The 7,678-nt window shown below is 33.0% G+C and overlaps 1 long non-coding RNA gene across 1 annotated transcript; it reads right to left on the bottom strand.

The window, feature by feature from the left end:
* Positions 1-1,084: 1,084 nt before the first annotated feature.
* On the bottom strand, positions 1,085-7,642 carry LOC126818782 (uncharacterized). Its single transcript, XR_007679337.2, has 4 exons — positions 7,529-7,642; positions 5,310-5,507; positions 4,364-4,501; positions 1,085-3,044 (listed from the first exon to the last, which is right to left on the bottom strand). It is a non-coding gene; the product is annotated as an uncharacterized LOC126818782 (long non-coding RNA).
* Positions 7,643-7,678: the final 36 nt, after the last annotated feature.

Here is a 7,678-nt window from a genome sequence, read left to right as displayed (position 1 = left end):
TGATCATGAGTCTTATCTATTGTCCGGGGGTATGTAACGAGGAGTTTGCTGGCAGTTAGGGAGACGAGCCGAGAGAAGGAGAGACGCAGACGAGAGAAAAGCAGAGTCGTAGTCTAGTTCCCGATGTAGTCTAGTTCCTGTATATTAGTTTAAGTTCCTATATTGTTTTGTGTGTAGATGTGTTATATTCTGTTCCGATGTAAATAAACCATATATTTACGAAACTGATCTCTGTTATCACTAAAATAGTGTCACAACTTTTCTCATAACTCGTTGGCGATAATGTGCTCAACCCTCTCATGAGAGACAATACTGACAATATGTCGAGTGGTCAGTCGTCGATCAGGCATCACTGTGTCATGCACCCAGGTAATGTTTTCTTGAAAGGTTGCGGTTGATGGCTTACCAGGACGTGGGTCATCCCACTTCTTTACTGTGGAACAGGAAGGGACATCATCCCATAAAATGGAGGCCATGTCGGCATGTATCTGTGTAAGGTATAGTCCTTTCAGTTGCAGGTACTTGATGACTGCCCTATAGTCAGTTTTGTGCAAATTTGGAGATTTCAGTGGGTAGGTTCACAAGATGGTCTGGTACAAGACAATAATAACACTACAATTGCAGATCTTATGTCTATGATTCATTCAATGATTGTCCTTGGTGGTGGCAAAAGTTTATTACACCCCAATATATCTATCCTTTTTGGGGTTAGGACTTTTCAGCCAGCCCTCGTATTTTCATTAGGGTCGAGCACAGCATGTGGTAAGAATAAGCCTTTTATGGTCGAGCGGGTAATAATTGCATGTTTGAATCATGTATTCACAGTAATTACGAATGTCGGTCTTTGGAATCATATTACAGGCCATGCTTTCTACTAGCCAAAGTTGGTATGAAAATAGATTTCAGTAGCTGTTTTCAAGAAGGAAACTCAGCATCACAATGCAACATTAGAGTAATATATTGGAACAATATTCAGGTATGAAGGGAGGGTGAGACCGATTCTTGCACATGGTTTCTCTTGTCAATAATTAAACGTCCAGTATTTGAGGTTTTTGCCATAATAAATTGAACAAATCTTTTAAAATAAAATAAAAAATATATTTAATATCTTGAATATATTAAAGCAAATGTGCAGATCACACTATGCTATGCAAAATGTGTGGTCCATGTTCTCTAAAACAAACCCAAATAAACATATTAATAACAACAATTTCTTGTTAGTAAAAACAAAGATGAATGAAAGCTTACGTATGGGCATGGACCGTATGGGCATGGACCTGGACCGTATATGGTATGGGATAGAATTAGGCATAATAAATACAATATTTTCAGTTTCAACAATTTCAAATGCAGCTCAAATTTTTTTGTGCATAAAAATATCACAAATGTAAAAATGTTCTGTATTTTCATCAATGTCATATCTAATGTGTAATGTGTTGCCCTTCAATTTTAATATAAATATTCATAAACCTATTTTTCATCATGTATTATAAAGTAGCAGCTCTATTTCAATCATAAATTCTTGAATATAAGTTAGTTCATAGAATGCCTTTAAAGTCAAATAAAACAGGGTTCTATCCAAATCACAATTTGTTTGAAGCATTTCATAAGTACCATGTTAGTTGGATTTTGATGGAAAAAACCTTATTCAAAAGCCATACATTGTAAATAACTTGTAACAGATTATTAAACATACATTATGCAAATCTGCCTATTGCAGGTCTTTCTTTAAGCCTGAAATGTTTTCTAAATGATTAATTAGACATTAATTAACTGATCCAGGCATAATCAACTCTTGATGGCATGGGATTTCTCCGATATTAAATAGATTAGAACGGTTCAGCCATATTTTAATTTAATTTAAAAATGGAGGAGCGAGACTTAGCCTCGCACAACCAGTACAGTGCAATTTTTGCACACGTCTTGTCAAACCTTTTAAAGGCTAATATCTTCGCTCGCAATAGAGTAATTGGAATGAAATTTTCAAATTATTCATTTTACATATCTATTTTCGAATTATTATAGCAAGAATTATCTAAATCTTACATAATGTATCTTTAAACAGTTTCAACATGAAAACTGTAAAAAACAAAATGGTATATAAAAAATGTTCAGGATATTAAACTATATTGTATAGAAAAAGTGAAAATTTTAAATCTCCTACACTTATGTACATTGAAAATAGTGATACAAAAACTGTCAATTCCTAATATATTAATGCAACAATATAATATGATTTATGATGTATTATTAATCTACATATGTATACTCTTTAATAATACCTGAAGTCAGGATGATACATAGTTAATCCCCCATTCCTTATTTAATTTCAAATACCAAAAGGTTTGCATGAATAAACTTTCATATCTGATGATAGAAACTAATTTGATATTCTATACCTCTAAGTATTTCAACGAATCATCAATTCATCTATTATCACAATCTAATTACAACTGTGTATACATTATTAAAATGGGATAACGGTCATATATAATTCCACGAACTACTTGAGAGGGGTATAAAGATAAAGTTTCTATCCTACTTTGCCATTACCCTCCCTAACTTCGGAGACCAATTAAGATTTTTGATAACATTTCAAATATTTTTAATTGATCAACTTTGAAGTGGACTTTAATTAACAACAGTTGTCAAATAAATAACAATTTGAGACCTAAATATTAGCATAAAAAGATATATAGGTGACTAGAATGTATGATTTAGTACAACTACTATAATAAATATTAAAATGAGATTCATAATTATGTTATAATGATTTGATATGATATTTATAAGGAATGTATATTTTCCTGACTAGGATAACACAACACAATAAAAAACCAAAACGTTTCATTGGTCACATCACAACTAATTTAGATTAAATAATGGGTGCAATATTAGGGTATCACAGACTACGTGGGGATATCTTCTGGTAGATCAGCATTAGACCGGGACATATTCAATGGTAATTCACTCCTCTTTATGTGAATTCTAAAGGCATACCAAGTACTACCCAGTAAAGATACTGCACACATAAACCCAACAGCCTGAAATACAACAAAATATGTCATCAATCAAATGTATGTATCACCCACCTATCACTGTAACCAGGGTATCATTTATTCTTGTGTATTTTAATTTAGCATTAATTTCTTTCACAATTTTTTAATATCAAATCTTTGTTTAAAAATTTGTAAAAATCATTTAAAATCACCCAAAATCATCTGATTTGTACTTGTGTCTAGTTTAAAGGCTCAATACCACTCTTGTTGTAACTGAATAATATGTCCCAATCTTTATTCTGGTCAACAAATTGTACTATTTTAGAATATTTCAATTAATTGATGATACAAATTTCATCTTAACACACCTTATTTAAAAATTTTGAAAAATTCAACATAATGGTTTGAAACGTCTAACGTAAACCTTTTCAAATGAAACTTCTATTTAAAAATATTTTCGAACCCTCTGGACAAGTAAAATAGGATGTAATGGATAATTTACACAACAGGTAGGACACTTAAACATCTAGTACATAGATAGAGATATTATTTATTTTCTGGAGCTTTCAAGCCAGCAAGAGTGTTATTGTCCCTTTAAAGCTGACCATTCAATTTTGACAATGAGTGTCTAATTTACAAGCATTAATTTCTCGATCACTGTTAAAAATTAATCATTATACCAAATAATCAGTTGGGTTGTTTATTTTTTAACAGAGATCGAGAGCGTTTGTAAATTGGACACTCATTATCAAAATTGAATGGTCAACTTTAATCTGGACACAAGTACAAATTGAATGATTTTGGGTGATTTTAAACGATTTTTACAAATTATTAAACAAAGATTTGATATTAAATAAATGGGGAAAGTATCCTAGTAGAATCAGCATTAAGATACTTCCTGATGCACCCAATGTTCCATAGAATGAAATAGCACACATCTGATATACTGTATGGTTGATGTGGGTTTCCATATTCAGATTGTTATAGAACATCACTCCATGATTTCTTATGCTATTTGCAATTGGAATAAAGAGGTTGCCAACATTCACGTCTGGATTCAGGACCAAGAAGTAAAGCTTCAGTTTTCTCATCATTAAGTTTTAGTTTATTTGCTGTCATCCTCAATTTAATTTGTTCATAACACCATGAAAGTTGGGATTTGGTTGACACTGGTGTAGGGAATGGCCTTGGTACTTGTATGTGACTGAACAATTCAGAGCTAAGGTATTAATAAAATTAGATCTACATGTACAGTAGTCCTATTCATTACTACGCTCATGCTTCATGACCACAGAACCACCGCTGTATTTTCAAATTACATGTACAATAATCTATGATTTTAAATAATTATTAATAATACCTACCACAGCAATTTCGAAATGTGAAAACGATAAATTGGCTTCCTGAACTGGAACAGATTTTGAAACCTCTGTCATTGCTACACATAAAATAATAGTAGCCAAAGACAACAATACACCTAGAATACCATTAATCAACAAATCCTGGAATAGTCAAAATCAACAATATACAACTAAGTGGATGTAAACAACTAATGTTTAATATCATCAGTCCTGTTAGTGGACAAAACCCTGACCTGATTGTGTATTGTTTGTGACACCATTCTCTTGTACATGTAGTTGCAATTTTCAATAGCATACTTTTGTAATTAATAAGGGGGTGGGGGGGTGATTAGCAAATTCAGTGTAAAATAGAGGTGAGAGAGAGAAATGGGGTTTAACATCCACTCAACACAAACTAGGTAATTTCAGGACTAACAATTCCCTTGCGTGTTGGGGTCTTGAGCAGTGTGAGGAAACCGGAGGACCCAGAAAAAACCCACAAGGTTGGACAGGCAACCCTATTCCTTTTCAGGTACAACCAGGGATTCAAAACCATGCCTGTTGAAGATTAAATCCATTTCCATAACCTCATGATAACTATATGCCTATAGCAATCTGTTAGATGTGCGTAGGCCTACATTATATAATGATATTTACTTTGAAATATAGCACAATTTGTATTTAATAAAATAATACTATTTTAATTCTTAGCTGCTATTTCTAAGTAATCATATATCAAAAAATGTACATCAATTGTCCTATGGGTCAGGGCCAAGGGGCTTAACCACACATGTATTAAATTAAAACTCAAAAACCTGAATTGAACTGATTACATGAAATCTTTAAGAGGCATTTAGTAACTGGATAGAGCAATAAACTATAACACATACTTATTCATTTTGGGCAAGTTTTGAAGAGAATTCTCTCAACGCTATCAATGTACAATATGTAGTTGAATTAAGAAACTTACCATCAATGGAGATATGAATGAAGAATTGAAGAGGATTAATGTACACATAGCAATGGCAGCCATAAATGTCAGGACAGACACACCCAGAAAAAAATTGACATTGTTGATTATATTGTAATCATCCTTATTTAAGCTAAGATATCCCAATCCATGATTTTTCCAGCTAGCAATCAGAGAAAATGCCAAAATACTTAACAACTGAAATAAAAATCATTGAAGAAAACGGATTTATAAGTACATATATTCTGTACAGGCGGAAAAACACATAATAATTAAAATAAAACCAGATTTATGTTTGCTTTAACATTACACATAGATTGTAAATCATCGGTTTCATACCTACCGGTATTTAATACATTGAATTTTTTGGCATTTATAAACTCCCAAGTCAAATCATGAAGATGGTTGGCGATTTTGCTCAGCTATGCGCCATTGCTGAGTTACACATCTGATAGTCTGTTCAGATGCTTTTATATTTAAAATCGTCGTGGGTTTTCAGACGGGATAATTTAACATTCATATCTAATGACCTCGTTGGTTAAAGGTTAGAGTTAATTAAGCATGGACACATGTTGTCATTTTGCCTAAATTTCGTTTTGTCATATATGGTCGAGTTACGTATATTTGTGCGTTACCCTATATTTAGATTTCAATGGCTTCTGCCAAGCTGTTTAACAGACAGGGACGTATTTTTAACAGCATGTTGTGTCACACATACTGACTCTAGCGAGGTAAGCATGGTCTTATTTCTGACTAAAATGTTTCTTTCTTTTGTACAGGCATTCAAGTGACTGTTTACCAGTAAAATGTTGCCCAGTAAAATTGACTGGGGGCTGAAACTTTTTCAACAAGGATTCAATAGTGTGGTTCATGAACCTACAGGGCGAGCAGTAATCATGTAATGAGACCTACATGTACAATTAGAGCTGAAGTACATTCAGTATTGATAACAAACCTCATCTCTCAACCCTCCGTGTTTCGAGATTAGAGATGGTGCTATACTATATAGTTGCACGTAGCAAAGCCCAACGCAAATCACATCGGGCCTCAGTAAGCAAAATTGACAATATTTTTCATCACAACAACGATTGATTATTGTTATTTATAATATTTCTGCCACATCCAACTATAATTAAGCATACAATCCTACCAGAAACGGGTATAAATAATCGTATTTACTAGGAACGCCATTTTTAAACGGGAGATTATGACGGTGTATGTCTGATTAAAAACAACGCTTCATTAATTTAAACGCGAATATTGGAATTGTTAGGCGATAGTTGTGCCACTACATTGGCCTCTGTAAGTTTAAATAGTCATAATAATATCAAACTATCTTACTTTTAAAATGTTACATGCATTAAAGTAGCTAAGTCTCTAACTCAATATCATCCAAAGTCTTACACGTTGAAAACACAAATTATTTGTCAATTCAAATCAACTTTGATGTTGTGATCTTACCGGGAAAAGGTAGGCTTCTGATATCCAATATTCAAGACAAAATAAACATTTTACCCAATCGTGTACCGTGCGTTTCAGAGTCATTTGTAACAAGTGACCAGAAAGAATGAGGCTAGACATAGTCCACAACTCATGTCAAATGGTGACGCCATGAGAGCATCCGCAATAGGCTGGAATAACCAGACACTAGAAACTGACATTCGGTTGAGACTCATGCCGTATTTCACTGGACATAACATAACTGAGTTGAAGTTGGAGTCAAAACGGAAACAATTGAATGTAAATCAGTTTATATACAATTAGATTACATTATTATTTGCGTTACGACCCATTTGTGTCAATTTCTAGGTCCCAAATATTAGCGATTTAGCTCCTTTAATAAAGAAATTGAGTTTGTCACTTGGAACTAATAAAGGCACCCAATCCTAGCTAAAAACAATTTGTGGGATTTCAATCTTTCAAGAGAGCACTTTTTTATTCGTTGGAATATTTAGTTGTGCAATGGATTTTATTTAACGGGAGTTGATTTCAAACACACGGGTAAGTTTATAATAGCCAAAGTTAAGTAGTTTGTTCATAATCGAAGAAATCCGATTAAAATTTACGATGGTTCAAACACTGAACAGTAGGTACTACTACGCTTACACAGATTATCCAGTGCCACTCTATCAAACAATATTGTTTACATACAAATTACTCAGCTATATAAAAACAAAATAAATAGAACAGCAAAAAGGGATGATCCCTGCCTTCCTTACAATTTCAATAATACGCAAGACATTTCGCGGATACAAAAAATTTTTGGTTCTGAAGGCAGCCATCTTGAAACATCGATATGAAATTTAGTTTCGAATATTTCTATTTTACACAGCTTTCTTCTTTTGAATGTATACCTATCTTTAAAACAA

The sequence above is a fragment of the Patella vulgata genome, chromosome 4, assembly GCF_932274485.2.
Source record: "Patella vulgata chromosome 4, xgPatVulg1.2, whole genome shotgun sequence".
NCBI classification, from domain to species: domain Eukaryota; kingdom Metazoa; phylum Mollusca; class Gastropoda; family Patellidae; genus Patella; species Patella vulgata.
Note: the sequence above shows the minus strand (reverse complement) of the source record. Positions and strands in the feature narration are given on the sequence as shown.